Here is a 15600-nt window from a genome sequence, read left to right on the forward strand (position 1 = left end):
ACCTCTGCAACTCTCTGCCATTGGAATTGTCTTCACGAGACAATATAATTCTTGTTACCAGAAGGACATTCAGTTTCCTGAAAAGTTTAGCCCAGTGTAGGTGGACATGTAACCTGAGCCAGACTGCCTAGGGTCTACATCCTGGCTCCATTAACTACTGAGGACCATGGACTAATTACTGAGCATCTTTGCAAATACTAATTAGAATAAAATTGTTAGTATGGTATCTGGCATAGAGTAAATGTTCAGCATATATTGTTATCATTACTCAGGAGAAATTTCTTGCATGTCATATCAATTATTACACAAACTAAGTTTTAAATTACTTGGATATTTTCCTTGACAAATAAGCATAACATTAACTTGCCTTTATTTTTGGAATTAAATTTTAGTCTGACATTTATTAATTTTTATTTGCTGAATGTCAGATACAATTTTGCTCTTTAAAAACCAGTCTATGAATTTTTATATTTATGTTAAGAACATTTATTTGAAGTTTTGATAGAGTAATAATTAATTTTTTAAAAGATTTTATTTATTTATTCATGAGACACAAAGAGAGAGAGAGAGAGAGACAGAGACATAGGCAGAGAGAGAAGCAGGCTTCATGCAGGAAGCCTGATGTGGGATTTGATCCCGGATCCCATGATCACACTCTGAGCCAAAGGCAGATGCTCAAACACTGAGCCACCCAGGAGTTCCAGAGTAATAATTAATTTTTTTAACAAAAGTTTACAGTTGCCAAGAAAGATCTATAACTAATATATAAATTAGAAAATTCCATTTTTGATTGAAAAATTGGAGTCTCAGGTTTTTAATTATATATTTCAATTATAATTGTCTTCAGAATCAAGTAGAGTTAAATTTTTGAAATAAGAATATTGGATACATTACCATACCATACATATGGTAAATATAGATGACATTTTGCTATGAAAGGTATTTTTATCACATTTTTAATTCCTAATTGTAAGTTGGTGATAGTATTATTTCAATTTTGCATTGTTTGAATATTTCTAGAACATGACAGGAAATATTCATAAAGTATAGCTGTATTCCTAAAAATGATCTCCAGAAAATCAACATTTCAGGATAAAGTGAGAGTCACTGACATAAATAGTAGGGTAGATGACTCTAACCATGCAGTCTTGTAATTTATGTCATACTATGTGCATACCCTGATAACCTTTTTTATATTGTTAAACATAAAACAAAACCTTTCCTTACTTTTCAATTTTTTTCTTGCCTCTTCTTTTTTTTTTTTCATGTAATTTTGTGGGTTTATTTATTTATTTATTTTTTAATTAATTTTTATTGGTGTTCAATTTACCAACATACAGAAAAACACCCAGTGCTCATCCCGTCAAGTGTCCAACTCAGTGTCCATCACCCCTTCCCCTCCAACACCCGCCCTCCTCCCCTTCCACCAACCCTAGTTCGTTTCCCCGAGTTAGGAGTCTTTATGTTCTGTCTGCCTTCCTGATATTTCCCAACATTTCTTCTCCCTTCCTTTATATTCCCTTTCACCGTTATTCATATTCCCCAAATGAATGAGAACATACACTGTTTGTCCTTCTCCGATTGACTTATTTCACTCAGCATAATACCCTCCAGTTCCATCCACGTTGAAGCAAATGGTGGGTATTCGTCGTTTCTAATTGCTGAGTAATATTCCATTGTATACATAAACCACATCTTCTTTATCCATTCATCTTTCGATGGACACCGAGGCTCCTTCCACAGTTTGGCTATTGTGGCCATTGCTGATAGAAACATCGGCGTGCAGGTGTCCCGACGTTTCATTGCATCTGAATCTTTGGGGTAAATCCCCAACAGTGCAATTGCTGGGTCATAGGGAAGGTCTATTTTTAACTTTGAGGAACCTCCACACAGTTTTCCAGAGTGGCTGCACCAGTTCACATTCCCACCAACAGTGTAAGAGGGTTCCCTTTTCTCCGCATCCTCTCCAACATTTGTGGTTTCCTGCCTTGTTAATTTTCCCCATTCTCACTGGTGTGAGGTGGTATCTAATTGTGGTTTTGATTTGTATTTCCCTGATGGCAAGTGATGCAGAGCATTTTCTCATGTGCATGTTGGCCATGTCCAAGTCTTCCTCTGTGAGATTTCTCTTCATGTCTTTTGCCCATTTCATGATTGGATTGTTTGTTTCTTTGGTGTTGAGTTTAATAAGTTCTTTATAGATTTTGGAAACTAGCCCTTTATCTGATATGTCATTTGCAAATATCTTCTCCCATTCTGTAGGTTGTCTTTTAGTTTTGTTGACTGTATCCTTTGCTGTGCAAAAGCTTCTTATCTTGATGAAGTCCCAATAGTTCATTTTTGCTTTTGTTTCTTTTGCCTTTGTGGATGTATCTTGCAAGAAGTTACTGTGGCCAAGTTCAAAAAGGGTGTTGCCTGTGTTCTCCTCTAGGATTTTGATGGAATCTTGTCTCACATTTAGATCTTTCATCCATTTTGAGTTTATCTTTGTGTATGGTGAAAGAGAGTGGTCCAGTTTCATTCTTCTGCATGTGGATGTCCAATTTTCCCAGCACCATTTATTGAAGAGACTTTCTTTCTTCCAATGGATAGTCTTTCCTCCTTTATCGAATATTAGATGACCGTACATTTCAGGGTCCACTTCTGGGTTCTCTATTCTGTTCCATTGATCTATGTGTCTGTTTTTGTGCCAGTACCACACTGTCTTGATGACCACAGCTTTGTAGTACAACCTGAAATCTGGCATTGTGATGCCCCCAGATATGGTTTTCTTTTTTAAAATTCCCCTGGCTATTCGGGGTCTTTTCTGATTCCACACAAATCTTAAAATAATTTGTTCTAACTCTCTGAAGAAAGTCCATGGTATTTTGATAGGGATTGCATTAAACGTATAAATTGCCCTGGGTAACATTGACATTTTTACAATATTAATTCTGCCAATCCATGAGCATGGAATATTTTTCCATCTCTTTGTGTCTTCCTCAATTTCTTTCAGAAGTGCTCTATAGTTTTTAGGGTATAGATCTTTTACCTCTTTGGTTAGGTTTATTCCTAGGTATCTTATGCTTTTGGGTGCAATTGTAAATGGGATTGACTCCTTAATTTCTCTTTCTTCAGTCTCATTGTTAGTGTATAGAAAAGCCATTGATTTCTGGGCATTGATTTTGTATCCTGCCACGCTACCAAATTTCTGTATGAGTTCTAGCAATCTTGGGGTGGAGTCTTTTGGGTTTTCTATGTAGAGTATCATGTCATCAGCGAAGAGGGAGAGTTTGACTTCTTCTTTGCCAATTTGAATGCCTTTAATGTCTTTTTGTTGTCTGATTGCTGAGGCGAGGACTTCCAGAACGATGTTGAACAGCAGTGGTGAGAGTGGACATCCCTGTCTTGTTCCTGATCTTAGGGGAAAGGCTCCCAGTGCTTCCCCATTGAGAATGATATTTGCTGTGGGCTTTTCGTAAATGGCTTTTAAGATGTCGAGGAAAGTTCCCTCTATCCCAACACTCTGAAGGGTTTTGATCAGGAATGGATGCTGTATTTTGTCAAATGCTTTCTCTGCATCTAATGAGAGTATCATATGGTTCTTGGTTTTTCTCTTGCTGATATGATGAATCACATTGATGGTTTTACGAGTGTTGAACCAGCCTTGTGTCCCAGGGATAAATCCTACGTGGTCATGGTGAACAATTTTCTTAATGTGTTGTTGGATCCTATTGGCTAGTATCTTGTTGAGAATTTTTGCATCCATGTTCATCAGGGATATTGGTCTGTAATTCTCCTTTTTGGTGGGGTCTTTGTCTGGTTTTGGAATTAAGGTGATGCTGGCCTCATAGAACGAATTTGGAAGTACTCCATCTCTTTCTATCTTTCCAAACAGCTTTAGTAGAATAGGTATGATTTCTTCTTTAAACGTTTGATAGAATTCCCCTGGGAAGCCATCTGGCCCTGGACTCTTGTGTCTTGGGAGGTTTTTGATGACTGCTTCAATTTCCTCCCTGGTTATTGGCCTGTTCAGGTTTTCTATTTCTTCCTGCTCCAGTTTTGGTAGTTTGTGGCTTTCCAGGAATGCGTCCATTTCTTCTAGATTGCCTAATTTATTGGCGTACAGCTGTTCATAATATGTTTTTAAAATCGTTTGTATTTCCTTGGTGTTGGTAGTGATCTCTCCTTTCTCATTCATGATTTTATTAATTTGAGTCTTCTCTCTCTTCTTTTTAATAAGGCTGGCTAATGGTTTATCTATCTTATTAATTCTTTCAAAGAACCAACTCCTGGTTTTGTTGATCTGTTCCACAGTTCTTTTGGTCTCGATATCATTGAGTTCTGCTCGAATTTTAATTAACTGTCTTCTTCTGCTGGGGGTGGGGTCTATTTGTTGCTTTTTCTCTAGTTCCTTTATGTGTAAGGTGAGCTTTTGAATTTGAGTTCTTTCCAGTTTTTGAATGGATGCTTGTATTGCAATGTATTTCCCCCTCAGGACTGCTTTTGCTGCATCCCAAAGATTTTGAACGGTTGTATCTTCATTCTCATTAGTTTCCATGAATCTTTTTAATTCTTCCTTAATTTCCTGGTTGACCTTTTCATCTTTTAGCAGGATGGTCCTTAACCTCCACGTGTTTGTGGTCCTTCCAAACTTCTTGTTGTGATTGAGTTCTAATTTCAAGGCATTATGGTCTGAGAATATACAGGGGACTATCCCGATCTTTTGGTATCAGTTCAGACCCGATTTGTGACCCAGTATGTGGTCTATTCTGGAGAAAGTTCCATGTGCACTTGAGAAGAATGTGTATTCAGTTGAGTTTGGATGTAAAGTTCTGTAGATATCTGTGAAATCCATCTGGTCCAGTGTATCATTTAAAGCTCTCGTTTCTTTGGAGATGTTGTGCTTAGAAGACCTATCCAGGGTAGAAAGAGCTAGATTGAAGTCACCAAGTATAAGTGTATTATTATCAAGGTATTTCTTGAGTTTGGTTATTAATTGGTTTAAATATTTGGCAGCTCCCACATTCGGGGCATATATATTGAGGATTGTTAAGTCCTCTTGTTGGATAGATCCTTTGAGTATGAGATAGTGTCCCTCTTCATCTCTCACTATAGTCTTTGGGGTAAATTTTAATTTATCTGATATAAGGATGGCAACCCCTGCTTTCTTTTGAGGACCATGTGAATGGTAAATGGTTCTCCAACCTTTTATTTTCAGGTTGTAGGTGTCCTTCTGTCTAAAATGAGTCTCTTGTAGACAGGAAATAGATGGGTCCTGCTTTTTTAATACAGTCTGAAACCCTGCGCCTTTTGATGGGGTCATTAAGCCCGTTCACGTTCAGAGTTACTATTGATAGATATGAGTTTAGTGTCATCATATCTATTCAGTCCTTGTTTTTGTGGATTGTTCCACTGAACTTCTTCTTAAAGGGGAATTTTAAGAGTCCCCCTTAAAATTTCTTGCAGAGCTGGTTTGGAGGTTACATATTCTTTCAGTTCCTGCCTGTCTTGGAAGCTCTTTATCTCTCCTTCCATTTTGAATGAGAGCCTTGCTGGATAAAGTATTCTTGGTTGCATGTTCTTTTCATTTAGGACCCTGAATATATCCTGCTAGCCCTTTCTGGCCTGCCAGGTCTCTGTGGAGAGGTCTGCTGTTACCCTAATATTCCTCCCCATAAAAGTCAGGGACTTTTTTTCTCTTGCTGCTTTAAGGATCTTCTCCTTATCTTTGGAATTTGCAAGCTTCACTATTAAATGTCGAGGTGTTGAACGGTTTTTGTTGATTTTAGGGGGGATCTCTCTATTTCCTGGATCTGAATGCCTGTTTCCCTTCCCAGATTAGGAAAGTTTTCAGCTAGGATTTGTTCAAATACATATTCTGGCCCTCTGTCCCTTTCGGCGCCCTCAGGAACCCCAATTAAACGTAGGTTTTTCTTCCTCAGGCTGTCATTTATTTCCCTTAATCTATCCTCATGGTCTTTTAATTGCTTGTCTCTTTTTTCCTCAGTTTCCCTCTTTGCCATCAACTTGTCTTCTATGTCACTCTTTCTTCCACCTCGTTAACCCTCGTCGTTAGGACTTCTAGCTTGGATTGCATCTCATTTAATTGATTTTTAATTTCTGCCTGATTGGATCTAAATTCTGCAGTCATGAAGTCTCTTGAGTCCTTTATGGTTTTTTCTAGAGCCACCAGTAGCTGTAAAATAGTGCTTCTGAATTGGCTTTCTGACATTGAATTGTAATCCATATTTTGTAACTCTGTGGGAGAGTGGGCTGTTTCTGATTCTTTTTTTTGAGGTGAGGTTTTCCTTCTAGTCATTTTGCTCAGTGCAGAGTGGCCAAAAGCAAGTTGTATTGGGAAAAGGAGAAAAAGAGAGAGAAGGAAAGAAAAGAGAAAAAGAAAAAAGAGAAAGAAGAAAAAAAAGGGGGGGGAAGAGAAGAAAAAGAAAGGAGAAAAAAGAAAAAAAAGCGTGGGGTGGGGTGGGGGAAGCAATCAGAAATCAAGAAGAAAGAAAGAAAAAAAAAGCACAAAACAAAACAAAAAAAAACAAAAAAAAACAAACAAAAAAAAACCACGGGGGAGTATCTTCCGATTCTGTGTACTTTAAGATCCTTGACTTCCCTTGGAACTGGTCCGTCTCGCTGGTCTCTGGGGGAGGGGCCTGCTGTGCTGATTCTCAGGTGTTAGCACTTGGGGGAGCTGCTCTGCCCCTGCCTGGTGCAGGGCTCAGTGGGGGTTGTTCACCCCGTGAGGCCCCTTGAGGAAGCCACAGTGGCGGGGGAAGCTCTGGGACCCTGGAGTCAGCTCCCGCAGTAGCTCCGGGGCTCTCCGTCTGCAGGGCCCGGGGGCTCCCGGGCGGGGCGGCTGATCTGCTCAGTTCCAGGCAGGAGCGTCCTCGCTGTCCTGGGCCCTCCCGGCCTCTGCCTGTCCCGGGGGAGGCCGGATCCTGGGCTGTGTCCCGCGCCCTGTGCTCCGGGGGCCTGCGCTGTTGGATTCGCGCTCCCGGCCGCAGCCCCCTCCGCGGAGCCGCCGCCCGAGCCCCTCCGAGCTGTTCCCGGAGCCCCGCAGCCCCCTCCGTGGAGCCGCCGGCCCGAGCCCCTCCGAGCTGTTCCCGGAGCCGCGCAGCCCCCTCCGCGGAGCCGCCGCCCGAGCCCCTCCGAGCTTGTTCCCGAGCCGCGCAGCCCCCTCCGCGCGGAGCTTCATTCCTCCGCCCCGAGCCGCCGCCGCTGAGCTGTTCCCGGAGCCCCGCAGCCCCCTCCGCGGAGCCGCCGCCCGAGCCCCTCCGAGCTGTTCCCGGAGCCCCGCAGCCCCCTCCGCGCGGAGCTTCTTCCTCCGCGCGAGCCGCCGCCGCTGAGATGTTCCCGGAGCCCCGCAGCCCCCTCCGCGGAGCCGCCGCCCGAGCCCCTCCGAGCTGCTCCGGGTCCCGCCGAGCGCTGCAGCCCTTAGGGAGCTCGGCGCACTCTCCGGGGCGCAGTTCCTCTGTTACTGTCCCAGGGAGCCCGAGGGCATCCCCGCCTTTCTGGGGATCCTGCTCCAATTCCCGGGGAGCCCCTTTCCGCGGGGAAGGTTGGTGCAGCTCCTGCTCCTCCGGGACGGGGCTCTCCTGTCCTGGGGTCACTCGCCCCGGCCTCAGCCCGGCTCCTCGCGGGGCCCCTCCCCCTTGGAGGCCTTTTGTTCCTTTATTTCTTTTTCCCCGTCTTCCTACCTTGATAGAAGCGCGAACTCTTCTCACTGTAGCGTTCCAGCTGGTCTCTCTTTAAATCTCAGGCCGAATTCGTAGATTTTCAGGATGATTGGATGGTTTTCTAGGTAATTTGTTGAGGACAGGTGACCTGGAGACCCTGCTCCTGCCGCCATCTTGCCTGTTCCGTCCTCTTGCCTCTTCTTTACATTTTCTTTATTCCTCATCCTTCTGTTCTTATTCTCCTTTTGCTCTAGACTATGCTTCCTTTTTTTCAAATTTTTATTTTTTTAAGATTTTATTTATTTATTCATGATAGAGAGAGAGAGAGAGAGGCAGAAGGAGAAGCAGACTCCATGCAGGGAGCCTGGTGTGGGACTGGATCCCAGGTCCCCAGGATCACGCCCTGGGCTGCAGGCAACACTAAACCGCTGCGCCACCGGGGCTGCCCTATGCTTCCTTTTTATAGGGGACTAATTTATAGGGACTCACTGGAAAGTTAAAAAAAAACAAAGATAAAATGCTAACTCCTAAAGGACTTTTAATTTCACATAAATGGCCATATTGATGCAAGTTAGCTTATTTCAAGAACCCAAAGGAGGGCCCAGAGCATCAGCCAGGAGGATTCTTGGCTTTGTTCATCATAGAAATCAAATACAAGCCGAGACGAAGTGAAAACAAATATTATTGAAGACATAGAGATACAGAGAGTGTGTTGGAGACTTGCAAAGGAACGTTGAGTGAGTCTTATCTTTGCTTGGGGTCCAGGGTTTTTATTGAGGACTGTGGTCAGGTGACATGTCTTTTCAGGCATCTAGGAACAAAAACAAGTGTTTAGATGTCCTCTCAGGTCACTTATGCTCTGGAGCCAGGGATCTCAGTGGTCTTGGAAAACATTGATGATGACCTTCTGTGGTTATTCCTTAGGTGTTATCTATTATGCTAGAAGACTCCAAATAGTAAGTAATTCATTGATCTTTACAAGGAGGACATGCATTATTTACTTTATAAGGCACATATAAGGTAAAGGTTAGGTTCAAGCAAGAACAGAAGTAGCAAAAAAGCAGTTTTTCATGGGCTCCCCTTAGTTTTCCTGTCTCAATATTGCCTTCCCTTCTGTAGTTAAGGATGTCATCTGGAATATTCCTTCAAGGGTAAGAGAACTTCAAGGTGAAACTATGCATTTTGTCAAAGACAACCCATCTGCTAAAATATGATAAAGTACAGTATTTGAAATTTGCACTTAATACAACCAGTAAGAAGTATACTGGAAAACTGTATGTACAAATTCTTTTTACTAGATATAAAATAATGAAAACCTAACTTGTTACAGAATTATTTAGCATCATAATGAAGGCATCAACATTAATAAATTAGTAAACACTAAAATGTTATTTATGTAATTATATGTAAATTTAAAACTACATGGTACATTGAGGTTACTTTTACCCTAAATGAAAATAGATTTTTTATAATTAAATATAAATACTAATTTATGTTTTAATTACTATATATTATCTCAGTTATCAAATTCAGTATCCCCCAATAAATAACCATCAGCTTCTGTAAATATGTATTCTTTAGTATGTTTGCAATTAAAAAAAGATTGATTACTGTATTTAGAGATTTGCATGAATTTAATTGTTGAAGTCTAGCATAGCCTCCATTTAAGTTGAAGATTCCATCCCCTGAGGACATCAACAAATATGACAAAGGTCATTAGTTTTATACCTGATTATAGTTAAATATATGCTGACTAGATCTGACTTCTTGCTTTACTAGGAGTGTCAGCTTTACTATAGACTATTTGCTTTAATGGGAGTAGGTTTTTATTTCTCTATCAGAAAAATTCTGTTAACTTTGGAAGGGTTAGCAGATGATGATTGGGAAAAAAAGCCCTAATGAACTCCAATTATATCATTTGACTTTACATCTTTATTATAGTAGTGTATTTTATATAAAAATAATAGTTAATAACTGTAAATTTAATTGATATATGGAATGTATTAAAATTCATTTCATGATACTTTAGGGGAAAAATGTGCTGACATTTTCACAGTGTAAAATTTGTTTCTTCCTCACAGAGATTAGACTGTCAATTCTAGGGATGCGGTCCCAAAAGCAGAGAAAAAATAAACAGGGTGTTTGCTTAGTTGTGCTATTATTTTTCTTCTAAAATTGTATTTTTAATTAAAAAATTTTTTTTATATTTTTAATTTTTTACACTCCAAGAAGACAGGTTATTTTGAATCAGACTCTATATTTATGTACAAAGTAATGTAGAAAATTGAGTTACTAAAAGTAGATTTAGAAAGGAAACAAAACATTTTTTCTACTCCAATTATCTAAATATTTATTTAAAAAGTATGTGTGTGTGTGTGTGTGTGTGTGTGTGTGTGTGTGCTTGGTCTTCAAAAAACATCTTTCCTTCCACTTAAACATACAAAAGAAATACCCTAACTTGTATTTAAACTGTGTGATAGTCAAATTGTTCCATTTACTTTATAAACATCATGTATGAATGTATGTGTGTATTACTGTACTCATGCATAGGAATGAAAGGAGATTGGAATTTTAACATCTACCATCTTATACATACAGCCTACTCACATTATATTTGTAAGTGGATGTTAGTATTCTATCAAATATATTTGACCTTTTAAAATATTCTTTACTAATTTCCTTTATTTCCTTTTATATGAATATTTAACAAGAACACTTTTATCTCCCTTGAAATATTTTCCCTTATTGAAATATAGTGTTTTCTTTTCAAATTTGCTTTATATACTTTGCCAAGGGTATATATCTTGGAAATTTATATATTTATGCTCTACCAATAAGTTTGCTAATGACTTCCACACTTATATTTTAGTTAGATATTTTATGCTAATTTTATGGAATAAGTATAAAGATACAGTGCACACTATTCAGAGTGTTTATGAGTACTCCATTTTGATAATACTTAATTGATTTCCTGGCTTCTCAGACCCATTTAATAAAAGAGATTACCAGAGGAGTAAAGAGACTTTTAATAATCTTACACTGCAAGCATCAAGCTAATGAGAAACAGCCACTCAGATAAAAGCTTGTCTTTTGAATGAAGTAGGTCTGTCAAATTTGTATTTTCAGAATGAGACAGGAACTAGAATAGAGTATATTAGTTGAAGCTCTCATACTACAAAATCTTTTCTCAATGTGCTAGCTTAAGTTTATGCTCATTATTGAAACTGTAAAATTATGTCTACTTCATTTAAAATCATTTGCAATGCACGTCTATATTTAAATTCTGTAGAATGTTGTAAAATATCTTCTATGTTAAGTTTTATAAGCAACATGAATAAAATTGTTTTAAATCCTGGGAATTGATTTATAAATATTTGCTTAGTGCTGTCTAACAAACCTTAAGCATCTAAAATTCATTAAATTATTCATATTACCTGCAATTGAAAGAAAAAAAAAGAGTCTTAGGTCAGAGCCACTTTAGTTTTGATATGGGCGAGAGAGAAAGGAAAGCATAGTTATGTCTATATGGAAGGGATAATCATTAAATAAATACCTCTTCTGTATTATATCCACTTCCATTCCCTATTACAACATTCATGAAGCATTTATTTTGCAGAAGCACTGTTCTAAATATTTGCCAACAGGCAAAACTGCTAATCAGAAAGGGCCCTCACACTGATTGTTTTCACTATGAAACCAGAAATTAACACCTGAGTAAGTAGTCATTCATAATAATAAATTATTTAATACAAAATATGTATAAAGTGCTATCAGAACACAAAAGAGCAATGCATTAATTTTATAGTGGTAGGATTTTTAAGGGAAATTACAAATTGGAAGACTTAAAAAAATTTTTAGTTGTTTTGTTTTTCTGTTTATCTTAAAGACTAAAGATCCTTTTGATGATTGTGAAAAGGGTGATATCAATGATAGTGGCAGGGTTGGTAGATGGACTTCCACCAGAAGAAATGATCATGAAAAAGAAAGGGTATTATGGTGTAGAAAGTTTTCATGCATGGAAATGACAAGATAAATACTTTTCAGAAGGAGAATCTATTGACATTCAAAAGGATAGGATGTAAGGGAGTAGAAAGGAATGAAGCAGGGAGATAATTTAAGAGGCTATTGTAAGACCTAGCTCCATAAATTCTATACAATAAAGCATTTTTAGAAGGTAATCATAGTTCTAAATCTAATATGATTGAGAATAGTCTGATTATTTTTTACAAACTACTGTATTAATCTAAATTAATCTAACATTGTTATTTGTATCCTAATGGATAAAATTTGTTAACTAACAACATTTAATGAGAAAGAGTGATTCCTTCTCATTGAATATCCCTGAACAAAATTATATGACTATTTAAAAGCAGTATGTGATGATTTATTTGATCATTGATTTTTCTGCTCAAAATATTAGAACACATTAAGAAAACCCTTCCCAAGATCTTACAGTTTTGTACTGCGTTTAAGAATTACAAAAGTAGGGATACCTGGGTGGCTCAGTGGTTGAGCATCTGCCTTCGGCTCATGGCCTGATCCCAGGATCTGGGATTGAGTCCCACATCAGGCTCCCTGTGAGGAGCCTGCTTCTCTCTCTGCCTGTGTCTCTGTCTCTTTCTCTCTATGTCTGTCATGAATAAATACATAAAATCTTAAAAAAAAAAAAAAAAAAGAATTACAGAACTAAAGAGATGCCTGGGTGGTGCAGTCATTTAAGCATCCAACTCTTTGTTTAGGCATGAGTCATGATCGCAGTGTGATCTCAGAGTCATGATCTAATAAGGGTTATGGGATTGATCCCCACGTCAGGCATCGTGTTCAGTGTGGAGTCTGTTTAAGACTCTCTCTCCCTCCCCACCTCTTCAAATCAATCAATCCAATCAATCAATCTTTGAAAAAAATTACAGAATTAAAGACATGTTTTAGAAAATACCCAAATCATAGGAATTTAGATTCACTGATAATGTATTTGGTTCACAAAGACATTTTTTTCTTTTTTCTTTAAATTGAATTAAAATATAACATATTATTGATTTTAGAGATAGAGGTAAGTGATTCATCAGTCTTATGTAATACCCAGTGGTCATTACATCACATGCCTTCCTTATTGTTCATCACCCAGTTTTCCCATCCTCCTACCCCTATACCCTCCAGCGACCCTCAGTTTGTGTTTCCTAGGATTAAGAGTCTTTTATGGTTTATCTCCCTCTCTGATTTTGTCTTGTTTAATTTTTTCCTCTTTTCCCCTATGATCCTTTGTTTTGTTTCTTAAACTCTACATGGGTGATATCATATAATTGTCTTTCTCTAATTAACTTATTTTGCTTAGCATAATATCCTCTACTTCCATCCATGTCATTGCAAATGACAAGATTTCATTTTTTGATGGCTAAGTAGTATTCCATTCATCTGTCGATGGACATCTGGGCCCTTTCCATAGTTTGATTATTGTGGACACTGCTACTATAAACATTGGGGTGCAGGTGCCTCTTTGGATCACTACATTTGTATGGGATTAAATGCCTAGTAGTGCAATTGCTGGGTCACAGGATAGCTCTATTTTCAACTTTTTGAGGCACCTCCATACTGTTTTCCAAGTCAGCTTGCATTCCAACCCCCAATAGTGTATGAGGGTTCCCCTTTCTCTTCATCCTTGCCAACATCTGACATTTCCTGACTTGTTCATTTTAGCCATTCTGACTTGTGTTTGGGGTATGAGGTGGTATCTCATTGTGGTTTTTTTTTTTTTTAAGATTTTATTTATTTATTCATGAGAGACACAGAGAGAGAGAGAGACAGAGACACAGACACAGACACAGAAACACAGACACAGGAACAGGCAGAGAGAGAAGCAATCTCCATGCAGGGAGCCTGACATGGGACTTGATCCTGGGTCTCCAGGATCACGCCCTGGGCCGAAGATGGCGCTAAACTGCTGAGCCACCTGAGCTGCCCCTCATTGTGGTTTTGATTTATATTTCCCTGATGCAGAGTGATGGGGAGCATTTTTTTATGTCTGTTGGCCATTTTGATGTCTTGTTTGGAAAAATGTCTGTTTGTGTCTTCTGCCCATTTCTTGATTGGATTATTTGTTCTTTGGGTGTTGAGTTTAATAAGTTCTTTATAGATTTTGGATACTAGCCCTTTATCTGATATGTCACTTGCAAATATCTTCTCCCATTCTGTTGGCTGAAAGACATTTTTTTCTTAAGGGATTTAGGTGGTAATAATTACTATGTTTGTCCTCAAGGAAGGGATTGAACTAATTTTCAATTGAAAGAACATAAAAATGTTTAAGAGTCTATTTTTCCAATTTTTACCTTTTTTTCATCTCCTGACAGTTATATATAAAACTGTAAACATCATAACTTTTGGGTACATTGAATATAAGATAATGAATTATGACATACATTAAGAAGAATTTCATAAAATATTTTATGACAGTTGATCACTGGATAGAGTAAAAAACAAAAGGCTGTACGATTTGTTTTAAGTGGGAGAAAATGGTTCAAATTGTCTGATTCACCCTTTTTCCATCCACAGAAAAATTAGGTGTAACATAGCATAGTGACAAATTCATGATTGTTATAGAATATAGAAAAGTTTTAGCCCATAAGAATAGCTAATGAATGCCATAAGTGAAGTCAATAACCGATTTAACTTATTCTACTGGAAAGACAATTACTTTAAGAAAAATGGTTTTAAAACACCGATATCATTTAAGAAAATAACATTAAGTGCAATTCCTGCAGTTATGCTTTCTATATAATTTATTTTTGTCCATCACAATTTATAATCAATATCAATTGATAATATACTCTGAAGTAGACTACATGAGAGAAATAAACCCTTATCTATTGCAATATTGTCCTTGAAGAAAGCTACTCTGTACAATCTCTTAAAACTCGGTTAAAGCCATATGTGTACATAAAGGAGCTGTATGTTATTTTTCTAAGAGGTGTTCATCTTTTTTCTTATTAAGTTTATTGTATTTTATTATAGTCAGTGTTCAGTTCTTCTTTAAGTAATGTCATAGATAAATAACCTGTTTTCCTGCATTCAGCCTATAGTTTTGCCATAATATTAGAGTCAAATCAATAAGAATAGATTTATGCCCTTTCTTGTTAGAAAATTTTATTTCCTTTGGATTCATTCACTTTATTAAGAGCAAAATTAAAGACTATAATCCTGTACACATATTTCTTACTATATTTTATTTTCTGAACTGCTACTATATATATTTTTTTCACTATAAAGTACTTATTCTTTCTTCCTAGCTTTATATCAGCAACTGTTAGTTTTTCTTTCTTTAACCTTTAGTTTTCTTCCTTAAGAGGTTTGGTACCAATATACTTACTATATATCCTCTTCATTTTCTTCAAAGAAGCTACACATTCTAATATGGTTAGTGCCCCATATATATTTCTAGAGTCATTTGAGGCTAAATGAGACAGGTTATAAAATATGTATTATCATAAATAGAAACAGCAAAAAAGTATCTAAAGATATTATTTTTAGAGAGAAAAATAACCTACAGAATGAGAACAGATTTTGTTTGGCCCTTAGAATCTATGGTTAGAAGGAATTGGTACTAGAAGGCAGTTGGTATCAAGAAAAACCAGCAGTAACAGCCAGCTACCAGCAGAGAGTGAAAAGGATGAGTTGTACATTGTGGAGTCAATAGCTCCCAGGAATGAATTACATCAGTAATTCCGAGCAATGCATGGTAGGAGTGCTTATAGCCTCAGAAGAAATGATTGTGCCTTTGTCTCCTGGTATTCTAGGACCATTACTAAGGAGACAGATTTTATTGTGTGAGATCTGGACCCACTGTGGCCTGGGGAGAAAAGTAGGGCATCAAGTAATATTATTGTAGGTTCACTTGTATTTTCCTACTTTTTGCCCCTTCCAATTACCAAAATTGTTCCTC

Source organism: Vulpes lagopus, chromosome 4 (assembly GCF_018345385.1).
Source record: "Vulpes lagopus strain Blue_001 chromosome 4, ASM1834538v1, whole genome shotgun sequence".
NCBI lineage: Eukaryota > Metazoa > Chordata > Mammalia > Carnivora > Canidae > Vulpes > Vulpes lagopus.